Genomic DNA, 23,531 nt, shown 5'->3' with positions numbered 1-23,531 from the left:
CTTTTTCCTGAAAGCAAAAAGTTCTGGCAAGCCCAAAACACATAGTTTTAAGCAGTTATAAAAATGCTGTCTAGAAATAATATGGTTGAACTTAGCACAACCAGAGGTGATGTTGGGCCTCCTGGGCAGTCTTTGGATATGGTAGACTGAAGGTTTTTGAAAACCAACAGATTCTTGAAATGTTTAGATTTCACAGCATTTAATTCTAAATGTTACAAGATTATGTATTTATACAAAAAATAAATATGGCTTACAAAGGTACATCAATGATTTCTTCAAAACATGTTTAATTTTAATGGCCATAAAAGTCTCTCATCTCTTCAGAATCAGGTATTTGAGTGCAGAGGTCATCTGTTTTCAAAGCCAGTCTGGCTTAATATGTAGTATTTCTAAAAGTAATTGATGTAGGGTGACTTCTCCTAAGATGGACCTGAAGAAGAGTTCTGCACTAACATCTGCATCAATGTCTTGGAGAGGTGAGTAGATGAAGAATATAAGCAAAGCTGCCTAGGTGTCTGATGAACATCATTGAGATAAACTCCATCAAAGCTTGCTGAGCTTCCTGCTGCAGTGTTTGTACATAGGGAAGACATTTTAGGACATGCCATCCTGTCAAAACAAAAAGTGAAATAAGGAATCTTGAGCTTGTTCTGTGCCCTTCATATTGATGGATGTCTGGCTCTCTAGCTTACATACTTCTTTTCTCTAGAAAACAACAAAAGCTTACTAAATATACTTTTTGGAAAAAGAAGATAGACTTAGTTAAATAATTAGAATAAACACTGAGCAACACTGTAAGCACATTGCAATCTGACCCCTTACATTAAATATTCTAGTCTATCCATCACCCATTCCCTGCTGCTGTTGTCTGCACTTCCTAGACTAAGCTGATGCATTATGGCTGACTACCTTTGCTACCTGGATGCCTTCATTTGCAGTCTGAACAAAGCATAAAGAAGCTCTGAGATGTATGATGGATTCACAAAGGTAACAAAGCCAATTATACTCTCAGTTTTTGTCCTCTCTTTCCTCAGTCATTTGTGAAGAGGGAGAGGTCTGTAGCATTGCTCAAAGATCCCTGCAGTCCCTGAGGGATTTTCTGCAGCAGCCCTCAGCATACTTCCAGCCCACCTCCAACTCCTGACCATCCGGGTCCCTGTGCTTACAAAGAAGTTGCTGGAAGGCAGCATCATAGCTCTGTTTAGTGTTGCTGGAATGAGAGGAATACACACACAGCCAGATATACATTTCTCTTAGTACCCTTTTATTCTATTCTCCACCTATATGTGCTCTGAAGTGGCCAGAGAAAGAGGCAATATCTGAGACATGCTTCTGCAACCAGGGTAGCCAGAAAAGAAGGTCTGGAAAAGTCATCTTCCTCTCAAGGATTACCACTAGCTGCAAGCTGTGACAATGGTTCCAAGTGTTAGATTTTATCACAGAAAAGAACCTGGCAAGATTTTGTATGTTCCAAATGAAATTACAATTGTTTATATCCCTTCAAATTTGCTTAAACTTCCCATTTCATCCCCTTTTATATGCAATCAACCATGCTTTTAATTTATAAATAATAGGAAAGATCTAGTGCTGTGATCTATTGCACTAATATTCAGTCAAATATAAAAGTTCCCAGCTGAGCTGTAGACTTCTGAAGAGCATCATTTATGATAGAAGTCCTATCACAGTCCTGATGGCCCTGATGTAATAACAACCCTATTTTCACTACTTCTATCTGTTCACGGTGTAATTACATAGTTTTTCAGATACCCATTAAAAGCAACAGGAGCTCTTCCACTTCATTCTTCATGCTGTTCATACATGATGGGATAGTTCTACCTACTCCTTCCTTTTACTTGTTACTTGAATCCTAAAGAAAGCCTTGCAGTTGGGCTTCTTCACCCATGCACACTTTAATCTCTCAAAAGCGATCCCAGCTAAGGCATCCCTAGGGAGAACAGGCATGGCTCTGTGACCTGGAATTTATTGGAGATTTTGGATTTAATGCAAGGCTGTTTATTTTCTCTGAAGGCATACTTTTTCATTCACAGATCCTTACTGGCCCAGGTGGACAGTCTGTACCCCTGCCAGTCTCCTGCCTAGAAGTACTATGCTAGCTTTATTGCAGTCACAAAGACAGGTGTTCCCTGAATTTTGATTCCACTACTCTCTTCTAAGGCTCTGAATCATAGTTACCATCCTTCCAAAAAAGAAAGTAGGATGGTATTATCTTTAAAACCTAGTATTTCTGCTCTTTAATTCTCTGAGAAAATTGTGCTGTAGCATGAGGACCTATACCCCTTGCTGCCTGCCTGTCTACCTATCAGGTTGTCTCTAGAGGGATTTCTTAAGAGTTTGTTTAGGGCGCAAAGCCCTGTTATGCTTGTTTATCATGCTTCATGTCTAGTCACTTGCCTAGCTGTGCTTCTGCAGCTGCATTTCTGGATGCCTTGTTGACCTCTCACCCAGGTCTAGACTGATTTGTGCCTTATCCTTTCCCTTTCCTTACCCAGTTTTGGTGGTCCTGATTGACAGGATTTAAAACATTCAGATATGAGCTCATACAAGTTATTCCATGAATCAGAGAAAGACTAAGCATTGTCACTGCCAGAGATTGCCTGAAATACACTTAGAYTAAGGCCTGCAAAATATTAAGATTTAGCCAAACATCAAGACAGAATTAGAGGCCAGCTGAAAATTTGTCTGCATGTATGTAGAAAACATTTTCTGAGTTTGTTGGAAAGTATTTAAAAATTATTAAAAAGAGTCTCTGAAATGATAGTTGTAGAAATTAATTTGCAGCAAAATTGGTAAGAAAGAGAGGTTTGGGCTTTGTATAAGCCCTCAGTATCTGTTCCAGTCCAGAGTTTAGAATGTGACTTTTTGTTTCATGTGGAATCAAGCCAGGCTTGCTTACCTGAAGTCCTCCCAGCCTGCTTTTGGAAACWGTGGAGAGAGATACCTAAGATAGGGAGTCTTCTTGAAGCTCTTGGCTGTTCCGTAAGCAGCATGAAGGACTGCTCAGCCTCTCATGCAGTAGCCAAGGGCAGCAGCAGCAGYAAAGAAGCATGAATCTAGAACATAACACTGCTCCTGCTGCTACTTTCTCCTTCATAAAGTGAAAATCACATTTTATCTGCAGAGATAAGAAAAATGCTTGCTAGTTAAACTGTATAAGCCACTGCAAATGAGAGACTTATTTGCTCATCGCACTGGATAAAACTTTCTTTCAGCTTGATTTTATTGTGAAAAACTGAGAAAATAAATTGCAATGAAACAAATTCAACTGGTTGATGCTATAGCATAGACGCACAAGACAATACAAAAATCTGGATGACATTACATATTAAGACTCAGAATCTGAATCCTACTGGAAACAAATATAAAGCCACTATAGCCTTTGAGAAGCTTGCAAATCGTTCACCACAAGAAATATCATGGAATAACTGAAGCATTAAAATATCTTTTTGGTGTAGTCCCAAGCATAGCACACTGCTGACAGTGCAGCCAACTGCAGTGATCTCTGTGAAAGGAGTCAGGGATCTGAGCCAAAGAGGACTGGAGTCAATAAGTCTTTCCATTTACTTTAGCGGACTTAGAGCTTGGCTTTTAATGACTCATTCACTATGTGGTGCTGACCTAGGCAACCTTCCTTCTAAAGAGGCTAAACTTGGCATCAGAAGTGAAAGGATGTAATCACTTGTCTGAGTCTGTTTCATGACTGCTTTTCCAGGCTTTGAATGTAAAGCTACTAAAAGGATACATCAAAGGAGCAATAAAAGAAAAGAAAAGCATTGTAACCTTAGCACAGTATACTTTTGCATCATCAATGATAATCAGATGACGTAGATTATGTTACCTACTCCAGTGGTCTGTCTGTAGAGGATGTCTTGTTAAAATAGCTCTAAAATTCATGTCACATATCCATCTTGCCTTCACTGTATTACAGATGAAGCAGCTGTATTACCTTTTAACTGAAAATCAGTTTGAAGTGACCCAGTTAATTTCTTATGACTTAAAATCTGTCTACCAGAATTTGTTTTGGCTTACAGTGGGTAACCCACTACACACATTTAAGTAATCTAAGTAAATTACCTCAGGAAGACAGTGATTACATTGTAGAATATAAATTTTGAAAATACTTAGTGACATTCATAGAAATAAGTAAAAATGAACATAGGTCTATATGCAAAATGGCAAATGTCCTGCTAGACACATATTCATCTATCTTTCCAGGAAAACTTACCAGAATTGAAAAGAACAATTCCTTTAAGGTAGGCATATTCTTTTGCACTTACATCCAGGTCCTATAATTTCCACAATAAATTCTTCATCTTCTGAACTTCTGCTAAAGATGCTCCAAGTGAGGAACTGCCTAGTTCATCACTAGCTGTGGAAGATTGATTGAGGTGATTTTTTTTTCAACAAACTAGGGGCTGAAATCTCTTTCAGCTCAAAATCCACCCCTTTTGCCAGGCCTAGGACAATAAGAGGGGCCCAGTTCTGCTGTATGAGGGCAACCTGATCCTCCCAAAGCACGTGATAAAAATAAGGCAAGTTTCTGATAAAAGCTTAAGTCTTCAAGAGCACTTCAGAAGCTCTTCTGCGCTTGACTTCTGGTGTATTCAGGACAACTCTTCTGCTATCCACACAACAGCAGCCACTGCTTCCTATGGAGCAGCGTGGTCAGTRACACTGCTGGAGTCGCTTAGTTTTATTTTGATGCTCTTTGTTAAGGATCTCATTCAGGATGCTTTTAGCGTGGTGTGTGTCACACTGACATTGCTAGATTTCTCAGCTACCTGATTTGCCATAGAGCCAAATGGTTCCTGTAGGATGCCCATACTGTGGCAGGAAGCAGCATACGCAGAACTGTGCTCTGCTTCTGTCAAACGCCTAGCCATCGTGTGCTTCTTAYATACACCGCCAGTTGAACAGTAATGTGACGCTGATCTGTAAAGTTACCTTGAACTTTGTTTGCTCCTGTCTGTTTTCCCCGATGGCCAAATGAGGCAGGGTTGCACCACTGCTGGCACAGACAGGCCTGCTGTGTCCCCCGGGGGGGAGCGCGGGGCTCGTCACCTACCCGCAGCGCAGGCGTTGCTCCCTACCCTGCACTCGTGCAAATTAGCTATGGTTAGCTCCATGCCATGATGCCAGTGACGCTACAGTGCTGTCTCCAGCAGTGCTGTTTTTGCAGTGGCCAGCTGTGTAACACATACAGCCTGCCGTTGAGGGGAAGCCAAGTGAAAACCAAGATGTGATAAGTGAAGAAGCAACAAGCTATGTGTATTTTACTGATGCACTGATCTTRTCCACTAGCTAATGTTCTGAAGCATTCAGAAATGCATTTGTACTTATGAAGATTGCCATGGTAGCGGTCTCTGGAGTATTCTCAAAGCAGATGATACTTTTATTTTTGTTAAAATGAGCCAACTGAAGACACTGTGGATGTGTACAATTACTTTTCACACAGCAGTCAACAATGTTCACACTTCACAGCTAATAGGATATGGTACTTATGTMAAGGAGCTCATAAATGAAAGCTCCAAGGATGTAAATCACATGTATATGAATGATTTCATATTCCTAGTAGATTTTAAAGAAAYTTCAGAGAAAGTCGGATGCTATGGTTCATGGCAGTATTATCTCCTATATTTCAAATATAATAATTTCAAACACAGAACATGCAGGCTTCTYCCATACTTGCTGTGTAATTAAGTGTTCTTCATATAAGTTGTGGAAATAAAACTGTTGAAGAAGAGATTTTGTTTCTTGTTAGGAGAAGGGCTACCATTRTATGTATGAATATTAGAGCAAGAGCTGAATGTTTGTCAGGACTATTCAGTCTACATTATGGAACATTAAGTAGAAGAAATGCAATAAATTTGACTTTAATAAGAAATTGATATTTGGGGGTTTTGTTACATGGAGCTCTCTTGTCTGCTCTTACATAGAATAAGCGGTACTCAGGTTTTCACCAAGCATTAAGTTTACAGTTTCCTACCATCTGAGTTTCTAGTGTATCTTACAGGAAAACAAACATTAAAAACCAYAGCTCAAAGAGCTGCAGCTGTTTGATCTCCAATCCTTAGGTCTGTAAAGGCCATMCCATCATATACCATAGTGACAAATTTGGCATTTGTTAGAACTGTTTATTTTTTCCATGCTAGTCAGTTTAAAATTTCCTGTTTATTTTTATTYCCAGGAAAATTGTTTTGCAAAATTTCCTTTCTGAGAAGGAAAAAAAAAATGTGAAGGGAGAAAAGACTGCTCCAGAGGTGAGAAATCTGGAAGCCGCTAGGCGCGACTATCACTATCTTCGGTGGAGGTCCAAGGGTGCAGAGGGCACTGCAAAGCTGGCTAGATGTGCTTGTCCATCTCTCCACCTGTTTGAGAGCTCTCTACTGTTATTAATTGCTGTGGTGTCCAAGAGCTTTTTAAGACTAAATGGCACAACAAGATAGAAGTCCCCAGAATGTCCCATTCTTCTTATTCTCCCTATAAAATTCTGGCTGGGCTGAAGTTCTGTTGAGTGAATTTTAGTTGCAGGACTAATGTAATCTGAGGCTGTGCATGAATTAAGTAGATGATTGACTAATGGCAGTACTAGAAAGAGAGACTGAGCTTGCTCAAATCATTCTTACGCAGAGTTTGTTTGTAAAGGGAAGTTCTGTCTTCTGATTGYCAGTGAACATAGCATTATTTTAGTATTTTAAGAAGGAGAGTGAGCTCTTGCAACTTACACCCCATTCCTTCTCTAGCTCCAAAGGAAGGATTGCTTTGACTTCATCTGAAATCAGCATCACTTCACAGTTCACCATAATTTTATCAGCAGCATGTCATTTCACAGTTCCTACCAATTTTGCTTGTTAAAGTTTAACCCAGATTAAATCAAATTCTATACTACTCTTTTTTACGTCTGCGTTAGTCGTAAGAAGAGAGTCCTCAGGGCAGTAACGTATGATATTAAATACCATTCCTATTCATCAGAATTGATTTCCTTTCATAGTATATAGTGCTGAGATGCAGARGCAAATGATATTTTTATAACAGGAATTCTCAGTACATGTTAATTGCTTTATGGTTATTTGCCARAAATACAGAGTAAAGGTTACTGCCTTAGTAGAATTAGTAAAGATGCATCATCAGCTTTTTCTATGAAAAAGATTACTTAAAATTTTAAATCAATATTAAATTGTAGTTGAAATTGAGTCTAGTAGTCCTAATTTTCAAATTTGTCTAAAATCAGGCCTCTGTGTGATCTCTGTGGAGGACTCAGCAACTAAATTTAGCTTATTGCTAGCAAATTAGGCAATAGTTATTTTCTCTTTCTAAATCTTACCTATAGATTAGTCTGGACAACACAGAATCATAGAATCAGTAAKGTTGGAAGGGACCTCTGGAGATCATCTAGTCCAACCCCCCTGCTCAGCAGGGTCACCTAGAGCAGGTTAGACAGGGTGGCATCCAGGCAGGCCTTGAASAGCTCCAGAGAAGGAGACTCCACAACCTCTCTGGGCAACCTGTGCCAGGGCTCCATCACTCTCACAGGGAAGAAATTCCCCCTCACGGTCAGGCAGAACTTTCTGTGCTTCAGTTTCTGCCCATTKCCTCTTGTCCTGTCACACGGGACAACTCAAAAGAGTTTCTCACTGTCCCCTTGACACCCTCCCTTCGGGTACTTGTACACACTGATAAGATCCCCCCTCAGTCTTCACTTCCTCGGGCTGAACAGGCCCAGCTCTCGCAGCCGTTCCTCACAGGGCAGGTGCTCCAGCCCTCTGATCATCTTTGTAGCCCTGCGCTGGCCTCTCTCCAGTAGCTCCCTGTCTCCCTCATAGTGGGGAGCCCAGAACTGGACACAGTACTCGAGATGAGGCCTCCCCAGGGCTGAGTAGAGGGGCAGGATCACCTCCCTCGACCTGCTGGCAACACTCTTCCTAATGCACCCCAGGAGACCATTGGCCTTCTTGGCCACAAGGGCACGTTGCTGGCTCATAGTCAACTTCCCAGGTCCTTCTCTGCAGAGCTGCTCTCCAGCAGGTCGGCCCCCAGCTTGTMCTGGTGCCTAGGGTTATTTTTCCCTAGGTGCAGGACCCTGCACTTGCCCTTGTTGAACCTCATGAGGTTCCTCTCCGCCCAGCTCTGCAGCCTGTCCAGGTCTCTCTGAATGGCTGCACAGCCCTCAGGTGTGTCAGCCACTAAATCTCCACATAGTTATTAGAAATCTACAGTCTTCTTGTTATGGTAGCTTAACAAAAGTGTACAAGACAAAAAATAGTTTTGTAGCATCTAAAATCCTGATGAACTGTTTCCCTTTGTAGGTATTTCTAGCATAAGGTATGGTCATGGTAAGGTATGGTCACATCACTGTTATTTTTTTCTGTTTTTCATTTATATACTTTATTAGCCAACAAAATACACACAAMTACTCACTTCCACCATATTTTCTCTGCAATAATCAAAATTGCTGCTCAGGCATCAGTATGCCATTTAGACCATTAAAAAGATATTCTAAATCCACATACAAAATTGCTACAGACAAGTTGTGGATATTCACACCATTATTTGGATGTCATACTCCAAGCAAGGCTGCCATTTCCACCTTTCCCAACAGCAATACTGGTTTGTACATCTGTATATTACAAGGTCAAGTTTAATAAAGTTGCACTTTAGGTGACTCACACATGATGCAAACTTTCTGCTGAAATTCCTGGAATTCCCAGGTTTGCAAAGACTGCCTGAGTGGTATAAATGGTCCCAGAGCTGCTTGCTTCTTACTTGATAATAGCCATATGTGAGTGCTTCAGGAAGACTGTAAGATATATACAGTTCTTCTCATGAGTATTTTCCTTGCTTTCAATCATTCTCAGCTTAGGAGCTTCCTGAACCACAGTGGTTTTATGCATTTACTAATTCTACAGTATGATCTCATGCAGTCTGCCTGTGAAGTCAGATGAACTTTTAGCATCAATAACAACCTATGCAAAGAGCTCCATGGATGCTGTATGTGAGACAGCGTTCAGTGGATTTGGTGACTCCTTCTCTCTTTAGCTCCTTTTATTTTACAAATCTCTGCAAGTCTCCCTTTTCCAAAATAGAGAGACCTAGCTTACAAAATTACTCTTTCTTCAGAGCAATACTGTGCCTTTGATCATCTTGTTAACCTTTCTTTGAAACTTTCCTAGAGCTACTATATCCTTTCTAAAATATTTTCTAAGGGGGAGGGGGAGGATCATCAGAATAATACACAGTATCTAGGACTTAAGGGAACATGGATTTATACAGTGTCAGAACAAAATTCTATGTTTTATCTTTCCCAGACATCACTCCTGAACAGTGAGCTGTTGTTTCCATGGATTTGTATGTGTATCACAGCCCCAAAATTTTACTCCTGATGATAGTTCAGAGGCTGTCATTTTGTATGTGGAATCAGGATAGTTTTATCCTGTGTGCRTCTCTTGATATGTACATACACTGAAATTCATCTGTCAGTTGATACCTAGTCAGTGATTGTTACAATACCTTTCTGCATTTCTTCTGATAACCCTAGTCCTACTCTGAATAACTTAATAACATGAGCAAACTTTCATATTCTGAAACTAAAAGGCACTGATGAATCATTTACATTTCATAGAAAGCTGTTCTTCAGAATAGGGAGTGTTGTGATTTTTTTAAAAAGAATGATGTAATTTAACTACAGAGCAGAAAATCTGACATTGTCCTTGCAGTAGAATGTATATATACACAAGCATATGTACACATATAGTGCTGGATTATAGATACAGGCACATAATGTGTATGAGTCCTGGGTTACTATTAAGTAGTAACCCAGCTACTAAGCTAGCCTACTTTCCTGAAAGGTGAGACTGGAGACAGATATATTTCTATCTTTTTGTCTTCTTTGTGGAAGACAAAATCTTCCACAATTATTTTATGTAGGCTACAAGAAGGAAACATAAGTAGCTGAGAGCAGTCTTTTAGGTCACCCTGTCACACCACTCTGTTATATGCAAATGTTCCTTGATTCTGTGATCTTTTATGTCTCATACAGACATTTAATTGTTATATAAACATGTATCTGACTTTAGAACAGGATTTTCTATGGAAGGTTTATACATTTTTCTTGGGAGGAGTTGGGTCACTGGTACTTTCCAGGAAACCTGACTTCACTTGATGATGATGAAAAGAGACAGCAATAAACAACAACCTTTTTGAAGGTTTCCATCTACTGCTTATCCCATGGCATATACCATCCTTCATGGGCAGTAAAGGTGGATAAGTATTCATTTCTCAGCTAGAAGGACCAGGAGCTCCATTTCAGACTGCCTACTTTGGTTAGGCACATAGAGGGAAGCATCTTGTGTGAGTTAAAACCTGCTCAGCCTCCAGGTCCAAAACTGAGGCTCCGACTAAACTGAGACAAACTCTGAAACAATGTCTTTAACTTACGCTCAGATAGGTAAGCATAGCAAGCCAATATCTGTCCCTTACATCTGAAACAGAAATATATAAATTATAGGACCAGTTAACTTAAGCGTATGTTTAGCTTATCTTGAAAGTCAGTGGATCTTCTCAAATAATTCAGGTTAAGCACACACCTGGAATAGTTTGCTAGATTTGATCTGGAAAAATCAGCGTCTTCTTGAATGTAGCTAATAGAGTACAAGTGTTAAATTAATAGAGAGGTGGCTGCTGCAAGAGGCCCTGTATTGAAACATAAAGTATCACTGACACCAGGCCTGTTTTATTTTTGCCTCTGATGCCCGAGTTAGAGAAAATGCAAATGCATCTGAACTTCTAACCAAAACCTTGCAGTGAAACTGAAGCTCTGAGAGTCCCCCTTTCCAAAAGCCCACCCCAGGCATTTGCATTTTACCCATATACTACTGTTCTTGATTTCCAAACACACTGAAGTAGCATTTAAGGTGTCTTTTTGGCAGGTGCTGATCACTGGCTGAAGAAAGGAGAGTGTTTGTCGTCATTTTTAGAATGGAGATATTTTGTTATAAATTTTATGCTGCCTGACTGTATTTTAGCTGTTTTAAATGTGAGCACAAACACATATCCAAATCCAAGACTAGAATATTAGTAGAGGAGGTAAAGCATCAGCTCAGTGATGGTCCTCTTACAGAAYGCTGGGGGCCACAGGAAAATTTTTCTTAAGTTTTCAGCCTCTTATGAATCTAAAATAACAGTGGATTTCCACGCATGCAGATACATAAAAAAACTCAAAAGGGCTTTCTTGGTCATTTAAAACAAACAAAAATCCCTAGCTGGGTAGAAAAGATCAGCTGGTTAGACAAATGCCATTGATATTCTTTCTGTGGGGAGCTGCCTAGTAAGTTGTTGAACAGTTTTATCTCGCCTCTYACCAATGTCTTCTTCATATAAAAACCCTAGCGGTCCTCACAGTTCTGGCAGCTGCACATGCCATATGGGATTGCTGCTACTTGGCTATTTCTCCCTTGCTTAAAGATAAGSCTTTGTTTTAGGCAGTTTATAGAAAGGGGCATAAGCTTGGAGATATGAGTAGGTTTCAAGCTGCCCAATACAAATCTTTTGGTTTATTCATACTAGAAAAATTGGCAACCTTTTATAATGATACATGTGTGTGTCTGTGGATGGGAGGGTGGGTGGGCATGTGGTGATGGTGGCGGTAGTGGGAAGGATTATGTAATTCAGGATAAATTACTTCATACCCAACGGTGCTAGCCATTTTACTATGGTTCCCCCTCCCAGGAGACAGTGTTTATACAGCCATCCTTATCAGCACTGGGACAGGCACCATTTGTCATTTTAAACGTAGATAGATATACYACTTAGTATTGCTCAGCAAATGCAAAAATGCTGGAAAACGAAGTAGGGAATGGGCACAATTCTGCAAAAGCAAAGCTAGAAAATGTTCCTGCCTCACACTGCCATCTGTAGCATGGCCCTGAGAAGGTGACCCTTCCCAGAAGCCCTCTCCCTGGCAAACTGAAAAGAGAAATAAATGGTTGTGATAAACTTTTTAGCTTAGCAAGTATGAAGCCCACTCTCATTAAACTTAAGTTCCTCTTATGTCATTCCAGGTAAATGCCTAATCTAGTGATTTGCCCTCTATAAACACCACAGATTAGCTAGTGATGGTTAGATGGCAGATTAGATATGTGGGGTAAATCTTCAAGCTGATCCTTACTTATTTTATATACCTCATGATAAAATGAGCAAGGTTTTACAAGTAATCTGAGATCTAACAAAATAAAGCCCAAGCACCCCCATTTTATTTTGAGATAAATGAGGTGAAAGTAATTTCTGCTGGGGTGTAGGACTAATCTCATTGAGTTTTCCCTGTTGTAAAATCAACATGGCTAAACTTGCCTAGCTATTTGCCATAGGATAACTTATGTAATAATCATTCTTAAATTTAATAACTATCTATTAAGATTAGGGGGAGGAAAAAAAAAAACAGAAAAAGCACCTCTATCTCAAAACTGGGATTTTCTTAGAGCTCAGACTACCTAGAAACTGGTAGAAAAGTCTACATTATTTGGCTTTGATTCTTCACAGTTGCTGATGATGACTGATATATGTACAAATCTCCAAGCATTCATCCAGCCCCAGATGTATTCTTCATCAAATATTTCCTCATCCAGTTTACCCAGAAGATCCTCGTTTGTTTTGCCTGTCTTTGATGATCTCCCTCTTAATTGCTATGACTTTATTCTGCGACATCCCTGCCAAGGAGATACCCTGTCTTTTCTTTGCTAGATGGTTTCCCCTCTAATTTGACGTAGGATTGGAAATAGTCCTGAGAGAGCAGTGGAGGGGCTGACTGCATCTCTCCCTGCCATTTCCAGAAGGGGAAGAGACAGAGAAGTTCACAAACTCTTTGCATACTGGGACTAAAACATCTAGGGATGATGGAAGTGAAAGGAGGAACCAAAACTGATCCACTGATCAACATCTTTACAAAAGCTGTACGTCCAAATCCAAGCACTGTATGACCCTGAATTATTTCAGGTTTTAGAGATTCTCTAGCATTATATAAAACTGGCGTTCAATACAGTAAACTTCTATCTAATTAGCACCACTTAAGACCAACAAGTACAAGAGTATGACACCCTTATTTCAAGCCCTTTAGGAAGCCCTTGGTCTGACGAAGCTGGGAAGGAGGAAAATGTGTTGAGTCATGTACCTGTTGGAAATTGTAAAGGAAATCCTTCTGTCTCTGAGCATGAGGCTCTACTGTCAAGATACTTCCAGGGAAGAATCRGCTTTCTGATAACCATGGAGTCCAGGCAGGAGTCAAGAAGAAAGGCTGTGGAAATTTTGCCACGGTGCTGTATGGTTTTGAACAAACAGATTAAACTAGAAAAACTAGCTTCAGGTGCTCAAACCCACTATGGAGGGATGCTCCCAGCTTCCCCCTCATCTAGCACCAGTCACAAGCAGCCTGCATTCCCGTGCCTCACACTCCAAAAGGGAGGATGTCAGGACTTTGATATGAGGCCTGCTTGGACACCAGGACCTTGAGAAACAAAGTCTGCTCTCACCACTGGGGCACTGTTAATTATGGCAGTCTGGACTTATCTCCTGGCAGGACCTTGAGAGATCACATCTACTTTCACTGCTGGGGCAATTCTTCTTACCCCAGCTATGGGATCTCCCTTGCAAGAGCAAAGCAGTCATTCACCCTCAGTCACACTCCTTTAGTGTTGCTCAAGGCAGCTTGCATGCCGTTAGCGGTGTTTGGCCATCCCTCCCACACATCCTATGACTGTGGGTGCAATCATTATAACAGGAACAGAAGAGAGTTGAACCCCACAGTAGCCAAGAGCTAGGGACTGCAACTGCGTGAGGAGAGCGGCAACTGGCCTCGCAGCTCCACCTCCACTTTCTCTGAAGGGTGTAAAGATGTTGACCCTGGAGGCTTTCTTGGGCTCTTTGCAATGACAGTGAAACTACCAACTTGCGGAAGTCCTCAGGATGGGGACGCCCTCCTGCCACGACTTCCCTGGGACTRAGTGTGTGTTGGCCACTGGGGCAGCAATGGGTAAGATCAATCAGAATTGGCKTGCCTAGTTCATTCATTTCTGCCATTACAATCAGTATAAATTAGCTAGTTTTGTCTGTTTACTGTGTAGTTACTATGCAGAATTTTCAGTGTAGTTAGAAAGCGTTCTAGCTGAGCTAAGTTTCTGTTAACAAGAATTTTGGTTAGAGTGTGGTGCTAATAATGCCARGGTTGCAGGTTTAATCCCCATATGGGCCACACTCATTTGAGGGTTGGACTAGATGATCTCCAGATGTCCCTTCCAACCTTACCAATTCTATGCTTCTATAATTCTATGAATTGTTGTGTTGTACTGTTGCAACTTGTATAGTAAATTTGGACCTTTGAAACAAATTGTAGAGTCATGCAGTAAATCTTCTTCTCTCCCTCCTCCCCTCCCTCACACCACACAAAACCCACCTGGTCTGAGACTGTAAAGATAGTCAGTCATCCCGTGACACCTAGAATGAGATTGTCATAGTTTCCCTGGCTGGAAAGAACCAGGATGCACAGAGAGCAGACAATTCTGAAACCTTTGAATAATACAAGGGTGRAAACCAAAGGGAAGGAAAAGACAAACCAGAACATATTTAATAAAAACAGATCATGAGAAGGTAAACATTATTTGTAAATATTTATACAGAGATGTGAGCTACATGCAAAATCAAAGGTAGCCACAAGACACAAGCACTTCTGTGCCACTGGTTGACAGCATGAAAGACGTTTAGACCTTCTTCTGGACTATGTATGCAGTAAATGAGTGCTGTGCTCATTTAGTATTGAGTTTTAGCATTATGAGTGAAGTACCGCTTGCTCTGGCATTTATGGTGTTCCYGTCACTCTGAAAAACAGCCCTAAGTTGTTTAAAAGCAAGTACATYTGCAGAAATCATATTCTTGAGAGTGAATTCTGGCTCCATTTGTCTCAGGAAAATCTGCACTTTTTAAAAAAATACAAGTATTTTAAGGTCAGTGGAAACTCCATTAGAGKTTTTCAGGAAATTTTAAGATCATTAGAGCAATGGAAATCAAAATGTATGCAATGTACTAATGTCAAACACATGATGAAACACAGTGGACAGGACATTAAATATGTTCTCTGGTCTTAACATAACATTCTCCATTGGGACCTACACAAGTCAGGAACGCTTGATTTCATCTTGCCATGTGCCAATGAATGCTCCTAACTTACAGTGGTTACCAAAAGGTACTTCTCCTTCACAGATGCCTGCTGAAAGTATCAGCTTTCAAGCTGGTCTTTGTAACCAAGTGAAGACATACAGACCTTTTCTCCATAAGATACGCTSTGAAACATATGTATTAGGAGAATGGTCATCAAGAATGTCTGATAGCCMGAATTACCATTCTGAAAGAAATAGTCGCCTTGGAATTCAGCCATTTACTTGAAATCGTGTTCAGTAAGCAACTAAACATCTAAAAGCAGCTAAAGGTGTTACAAAGTACAAATCAGTCTGCACAGCTGCAAAGTTTGCATGAATGCACTAACATAACTGGAAGGAAAAAAAACATGCTTGCAGACTGTTTAGAGTAGCACTAAAGGATCCTTTCACCCTCTGTGCTCTGACAAATGTGGATGTTTCACAACAGTCCTGTATGAGAATACACCCAAGCTTGCATGGGCTGAAGCATCTAGACCTTCAGGACTTGCATCACTTCAGAGCTCAGATCTAACAGTGAGGGTTGTTGGATCAAAACCTCTCCCCCTTTTTCTCCTTCCTCTTGCCCCATATTTTTTTTTTTCAAGTCAAGCAGGAAAGGCTATAGAATTTCCTCCCATGAAGCCAACACTCRGCACCATCTGTGCTGGAGATGTGAATACCAGGCTGGAGGATTCGCCTTGGCCCAAACAAGTCAGAACTATTCTTATGATTGGCCAGGACCCTTAGCAAGCTTTAAAGTTTTACATGAGGCTTTACTGTGTAGCRGAGCAAAGCCAGGAAATGCTCAGATCCCAGGGTGTGAATGTTTCATATTAAACTTCGTATTCTGTATACACACAGAACTTGCTAAACATGTTTTATGCAATCTCACAATTGTGAATAAATGACACAGCTCTTTTCTTGTTCTCATTTGAGACTGGAGATGATAGCAACCAAACAGTCAGAGGTGAAAAAATGCATGGGGAACCTCAACTCTGCTCCCAGCTCTATCTTTGAAAAGGCTGCCAGGGCAAGATGTGCTGAACCGACCTGACAACTCACATCCTATAGTAAGTACCCTCTACCTTAGAGCTCCGTGTTCCTGCTGGCTCCTAGGCACTGGCTTTTGCACCCACCAGATTYCTCAAAGAGTCTATTCAGCTTGGTAAACCAGGAGAAAAATCATCTAGAGAAGGAAGAAGGTGTCCCTGAACTGGTGGATCAACTGACAGCAGAGCTGGTCTGCAGGAAGGGCAAAAACCTTGTCTCTGCATGCAGAGGAAGCTTGTCTGAGCAGCTCAAGTAAGAATCCTACCGGGACCTTTAAGGCAGGATTCCCTCCAACAAGTCAGGTTGTACAGGGTGTGTAAATGATGAGTAAGCCTGGMACAGCACAGACAGCTAACTTCTCTCGGTGCATTTTTCCAAACTCAAGAAATCGTGATCCACAGCAGAATTACAATCATGGTAGTGCTACTATTTTTTGTTACAGGCTAACTTGACTAATAACATCCTACCATACCTTTTCACAGGTCAGAACCTGCAGAAGTCTTGGAGGGAAGATCCTGCTGCAGAGATTTCCCTGTTCGCTCCACCTCACGCACAGGCAGCAGCCAGGTTTCCACACTGGGTGCGTCTGGCAGTGATATCATTTGCCATGAAGTTACACTGACCATAGAAGTAGGGATCTACCGCTCCTTCTGCAACACAAGCAGCATCTGGAAGGACAACTTTTCTGTTTGCTCTCTCTTGCAGAGTATATGGCATGTTATCACCACGTATGCTAATGTTAATTTACTGATAAGCTAGGAAATATGGCAAAGAACTAATCCAGGTGTCAGATCAAATACCTGTGTAACAATAAAACACTCAGTAGAAAACAAAGGTGAGAATTTTCATTTCATTCCARTTTTCCCTTCAGGAAACATCAACATGAAAGGTCAAGTTTATTTTGACTTTAAATGTCATCTTTAAAACCCCAAAATCTGGAGCAAAATAGAAATAAAAACAAATGTGAAAATGAGATATTTTTAAAATGTCAAAATGAGATATTTTCATTTTAAACAATTTTGAAGTTACAGCAAATAATTTAGAAAATATAAAATGTGCCATCAGGATTAGCTAGAAGTATATTTTTTGGAAAAACTTTTTTTTTTTCTAAATTCATACATTCTCAGCAAACTGTATGGTTTGAAAAAAAAATCCAAGTAAAGGCTCTGCTGTTTCATTAACAAGCCTTTTTTACCCTCAGTTTGAATTTTATGTTTCAATGTGCAGTGAGAAATTGTTAATACAGCATCAAGAAATATATGCCTGGACTAAAAATGTCATTCCAGACTGCAAAAAAATAGAAAAGTGAAGTAGAAAATACCACCACACTAAGCATCCTAACAAGTGAGGAAAAGATCTTTGGAAAATCAGACTCAGTTCTGAGAAATATTAAGAACATTTTGACAAAATAGTACGTGCACAAGTATTGATGGGATCAAAGTAAATGACTTCCCAGTGTAGTAACACTAAAGCATTACCTACAGTTCACATTTTATTACACTCTGCCATTTATAGCAAACACATGAAGATGATCCAAGTACCACATGGTCATGCAACTGCTTTGGTGCTGAAAAGGGTAAGGGTAAGATTAAGAGTGAAGTCGTTGTGCATTCTGTAACATATTAAATCCTGACGCCAAAATGTAAACAGATGGAGAAGTTTAGAGGAGGAGAACTGAAAAAGCAAAAGAAGCAAGTGAATAAAGAATAACTTCTTGGAAGCATTTATTATTACTGTTTATTATTGCTCATTATTACTGTTTATTAGGAAATTAACATTTCACTGTCTGAGCTAAGAGCTTATTTAAAAAGTTTTAATTTGAAGAAAGGAAAAAAAGAACAAGAACATGGGGGGATTCTTGGGTTTTATTTTTCATTTCTAACACCAAAGTAAATCCTTCCCTGCAAATAAAGCGTTTCTACTATCCCCTAGCACTGATGGCTATAAGAAAGGAGGCTACAAATGATTCCTTAGTTGACGATAGGTGATATTATGATTCAAAATGGTAAAAGAAACAATAGCATAAGAAGATGCATCAAAACGCACATTAACCTCTTACATAATCAGACGTTCTCTATTTGTCCTATTTTTCCTGCCCTTTATTGTACATGCTTGTTTGTTGAGGGGTGTTTGCAGAGCAGGTAAAGCAGTAGGACCTTGAGGCTCTTTGAAGTCATCACAAAACAAAGGAGCACAAAAAAGAAACCCAGTCTATAAATTTAAGGATACATTTTAGTTAATTCACCCAACCACAATACTTCTAGATGTGAAAGTACACATAGGGGGCAGATTAATTCTGATTATCCCATTGTACATTCTCATTTTAAAGATGATTGCCGGGATATTCTTGTATGTACACATATCATGTCACACTCACTGCTTGCTACTTACAGTAATACAAATAAAATAGCAAGGGCAGCAGCGATGGAGAAATGTTTCCCAGACAGTAGAGTATTATAAAGTATGTTCAGATTCCAAGACTACTACTTTTTCAAATCCAAGTACACATCTGAGTCCCTGAATGTTCATATGTTCATATTAATTCTGAACAGGATGTTGACCACCCACCTGGTACTTGTACACACAAATCCAGTGACTTTGGTCTGGCAATGGTCTCCATAAGTTCATTACTTCACTCAACTTAAGGTAAACCAAACTACCCAGATGTAATTGCAAAGTTCAAGGACAGAGAATTATATCCAGGTTGACATCAGAGATAGAAAAAAACTGGTAACAGTGTCAATAGTGTGGCAGCTGACTGTAATTAACTTTTAATTGGGATCGAGCAGCAAAAGTGTGCACTAATTACACGTCACATAAGGAAAAACACATTATCCCATCTCATTTATGCAACAAGTAAAATGAATGTAAAATGTTGATCTTTGGGTTGACATGACCATGCCCACATCAGAAAGCCGATACGCAGTCAGTACTATCTGACACCAAGCTTCAAGTAGGATGGCTTTCATTTCCTCTCTACTTCCGCCCTTGTGAAGCCAGTGGTTTAAAGTCAATTTTGCAATGAAACCAGAGACACTGAAGTTAAAAAAAAAAAAAAAAAAGAATTGAATTGAATTGAAGCACAAACGGTCTCCCTGAATTGTATTTTAGCATATGCTTTGTTACGTTTTAGAGGTCTGAGAGAAAGCACAGGGCAGCTTTCCCTAGCTAGCATCACCTATGACTGATCCCCTTTTCGGTTCACCTCTCACCAGTGATGTAATTTGAATTTCCTGATTAACTACACAACAGGTGTAGGGCAGAAAGAAAAACAGGCCATGTATTTCTGCCTAAATTCATTGACAAAGTTCTTTACACCTTCACCCCTCTCTTCCATTTACTATGGCTAATTCTGTCAGTCTGAATGAACAGGATTTTCACATGAAAATGAAAATGAAAACAGGGGCTAAAGGGTATTTTGGTCAGTGCTGTCCTACAAGGTATAATTAGAARTACAAATCAGGATTTAAATGACTACTCTGCAGCAACAGAAATTGCATCTGTACCTCACAACATCAGACATGGTAGGTGCAGCAGGTGGTCAAGAGGACCACATACTGCAGGGCAGCACAGGTCTCATCAAGAATACAGAGTAAACACTGGACTCACTGCAAGACGATGAGGCACAAAGGCATTAGCCTTTTTAGGTGCCAAGCGAATGAGTCTGTGTGAAAAAAACTAGCAGAGAAAGCAGGAGGGATTGCAGGTGAGCAGTCATGGTGGTATGGATGAAGTAATTGGGCAGGATGGGAAAGGAGAGGATGACTGAGAAGCAGAGCTGATGAGATCGAGACTGAAGCAGACCGAGGGAGAGTCCAGAGGTTGTATACAAGAGGAGGAAAACCCACAGGACTGTGAAGGTGGTTGAAACACCCCATGAAAATACATGGTAGAGCCTATTTCTCAATGATTTTGTGAACTACACAGGTGCTAGCTGTTAAATGCTCATCTCTTAGATGCTGATGTACAGGAATTGTTTTCATCTGACACATAAACCAAACTGTATTAAAAAGATGACTCAGGACTGTTCCTGAAGGTTTAGGTCACGGTTCATAATCATGACTTCTTTACAGAAAATCAGTTGATTAGCGGGCTTGGCAAAGAAATGGGGTGATAAACACAACTTGCAGAGTTGATATCTGAGCTTTCAAACTATATGTAGATTCAGATTATATGAAGCAACATCTAATCAAGGTACTATAGATTGAACGGGATGCCTGGAAACCCCTGTGTAGCTTTCCCATTGACCAGACATGGGAATTTTGAGAGTGGGACATCTTTGTTCTCGATGTGAACAGATAAGGACTTATTCCCTTCAATATTCCTTCTTCAAACAGTTAAGGAAAATCAGCTGTCATCTGACTTGCACATCCTCCATTCCTAGCTGCTGTGAATGGACCATAAGCATATTATGGAGACAGGGAGCTGTACCTTACCCTGGACTTGTATAAGGAAGATTGTTTCAAGCTGTCGCTTCTGTGTTTTTCAGAATGATTGACAGTCTCTGTGTGATTATCAATCTCATTCAATAAAGCTAAAACCTCAGAGGATCTAATCACAACAGAAAATATCTAATGAGCAAGCAATTGAGCCAATGACAACAGGCGCTAACCTTTCCCATCCCTTTAGGCAGATGTYGCTCTGCTAAACAGGCTAAAGCCTTTTATCACTGTGAAATTTCTTATGCTGCAGAGGAGTTCTGGAAGAGGTGAGTCACCAAGAAAGAGAAGGTCCTCAGTGAGGCTCTGAATAATAAAACTGTATCTAGACAGCAATGTCATCCTTACACTTTAGGTCATTAAATTTGAGTAAAGATAAACAGAACATGCAGATAGTGAAACTGAGGCTCAGAAAGGCCACATAACTTTTCAAACAACTCAGCAGTAGATTTGAGATTCAAAGACCTTTTTCCTGATTCCTCACCTTGTGCCCTGCCAGCCAGGGGTCTTTGGAGTCCCAGGATGAGCTTGGAGTCTGTCCGTATTCTTCTTTTTTCACTTTGTAGGACAGATCTCTTTTACTGAAGTTTTTTGTATTTGATAACCTGTTCCTGTGTTCATAAGCGTGAAGCAGCCCAGCCTCTGAAATACAAACGGAAATAACTTTGTCACTTGAAGAAGGCAAGGCAAGAAGTAAGTATCACCATATTTGGACAAAGCCAGGTCAACTAAAGGCTGATAGATCCCCAGATTTGTTGAACCTCAGCTGTTTTCATTAACCATGCAATAGCAATGGCCTCAATAAATGTGTCTGTGAGATATTACTGAGAGGTTCTGCTTGAAGTCAGCACATGTGATTTGCAAATCAAGCAACTGCAGTGAGGTGACTTTCTCTTTTAAGAAACTCTCTTTGCCTTGGCGAATACAGTCACTCTCAAATCTGGACTTCCCGCTAACTTCAGGTAACGTTACAGAGGATAAAAAGAGACACTTTGGACACAAACCAGCCACCAAACAAAATGCGACTCTTAGCCACATTGTGGCAGAAAATGTCAGAGAATGAGATTAGAGGAGTGTGCAAAGGGAGAAGAAAGGATGGGAAGCAGGCATGTGAGGGAGAAAGGAAAAAAGAAAATGTTTCAGTGCCTCAATAGGCAAGGCTTGGCCCACTGAATTACGATGTGCAGGAGCTGCGAGCCCTGCTCACTGCCAGTGCCGGGACACAGTGGTTAAGTTGGGTCTTCAGGTCCAGTAGCTAGCAGCTACTCCATTCTCAGATAAGTATCTCCCATGGTTTCCACAGATCTCAAAGCAAATTTATGTCTCAGACTAGCTTAGAGCCAAAACAGTCTCTGTTTTCTCTCTATTTGGGTCTATTCATCCACAAGGCTCATCATCCTATGAAGTTACTGAAARGGCATAGGATACATACTGTAGGAGAGGGTCTTGTGTCTTAGGGCAGACTGCACGTGATCTGGAGGAAGGTACAGCAAGTCAGAAATAGGTGTTCTCCCCAGATAGTGAATTTTTAAAAACAAAACAATTGCTATTTCTAAAAGATTCCTCTTAAATATAGTGAGAAGTCGATGTTGTTAGGAAGAACTCCACTATCAATACTATGGTGCCCTCAAGTGGATTCAGAATAGTCAAAAATTTGCTCTAATCCTTGTCTGTCTTTCTTGTTACTATAATACATGGTTTACAACCTGAGATTGTAAAAACAGTTCATAATGCCTGCCTTAAGAGCCCTTTGCAATGCCAGAGGAATAAGTGCAAGGGTTCCACACCAAAAGTCTCTAAATTACATATAGCAGTAGTAGAGCCATGTTTGGAAACTGTACAGAAAATAACATTTATTTCAACATTTTTTTTTTGCTGCTTGGATTTTCCTTCCCCTCCACCTGGCTGCACTCCAGTGTTAGAATTTGCTGTGGTATTAAAGCTTTTTCAAGAAACTGATTTAGCAAAAAAGGCTGCCTTGGTTACAGCATTACCTTTCCAAGAGGAAGCAGGAAAATCAAGGGGCTTTTGGGCCCACGTACAGAGCAAATACCAAACTTGATTCCCTCTCCAGATGCAGTATTGTTTTCCTTCCTCTGAAAGTTACCAGTTGATGCCAAATTGCCTGACATCTGCCCTTAAGGATGGGCCGTCCAGCCACCTCATGGCACCAGCAGCTGTGAAATACTCTATTTGGTCTGCCACCAAAAGACCTCTCAGTCGCTGCTCCAGCATACAGCGCTAGCAAATGCTTCTCCGTCCTCCCCGACGCCCTGCAGGAGTCGGTCTTCTCCTGCTCACCAAACCTGGGAAACAACCAGGGAGCTGCTGAGACAGAGTCACCACCCAAAGTCACAGAGGTGCCAGGACTGATGACAAGCTCCCGTCCCATTCTTCCAGACCTCAAGAGATGGGGAACTGCAAATCTGATGAGTCGCACTGTTGCCACTTCCAGGTTATTGATAGAGGTATTAAACAGGACAGGTCCCAACACAGACCCTTTGGTACTCTACTTGTCACCGGCCTCCAGGTAAAGTACAGCCATTTAACCACTACCGTCTGAGCCTCATCATCCAATGTTTTGCCCATCTTGTTGTCCATCCATCCAATCCGTAATATCCTAACTTGACTACAAGAGCATTGTGGGAGATAGTGTCAAAAAACCTTGTGAACACTGAGGTAAGTGACATCCACTACTCTCCTCTCATCTCCAAATCCAGTCATTTCATCATAGCAGGCAATCAGGTTGGTCAGGCATGATTTATCTTCTGAACAGCTTTGGAAAGTACTAGCAAAGTAAGACTAGAGCTATTACAGACAAAGCTGTAAATTGTATTTATTACTA

At 40.6% G+C, this 23,531-nt stretch overlaps 1 pseudogene; it reads right to left on the bottom strand.

Moving 5' to 3' along the window:
• Positions 1-357: 357 nt before the first annotated feature.
• On the bottom strand, positions 358-23,287 carry LOC146589577 (nuclear receptor subfamily 0 group B member 2-like; annotated as a pseudogene).
• Positions 23,288-23,531: the final 244 nt, after the last annotated feature.

The sequence above is a fragment of the Rhea americana genome, unplaced genomic scaffold (assembly GCF_003343005.1).
Source record: "Rhea americana isolate MKP2758 unplaced genomic scaffold, rheAme1 scaffold_45, whole genome shotgun sequence".
In the NCBI taxonomy this organism is placed as follows: Eukaryota; Metazoa; Chordata; class Aves; order Rheiformes; family Rheidae; genus Rhea; species Rhea americana.
The sequence above is the reverse complement of the archived record's forward strand: the minus strand, read 5'-3'. Positions and strand labels throughout refer to the sequence as shown.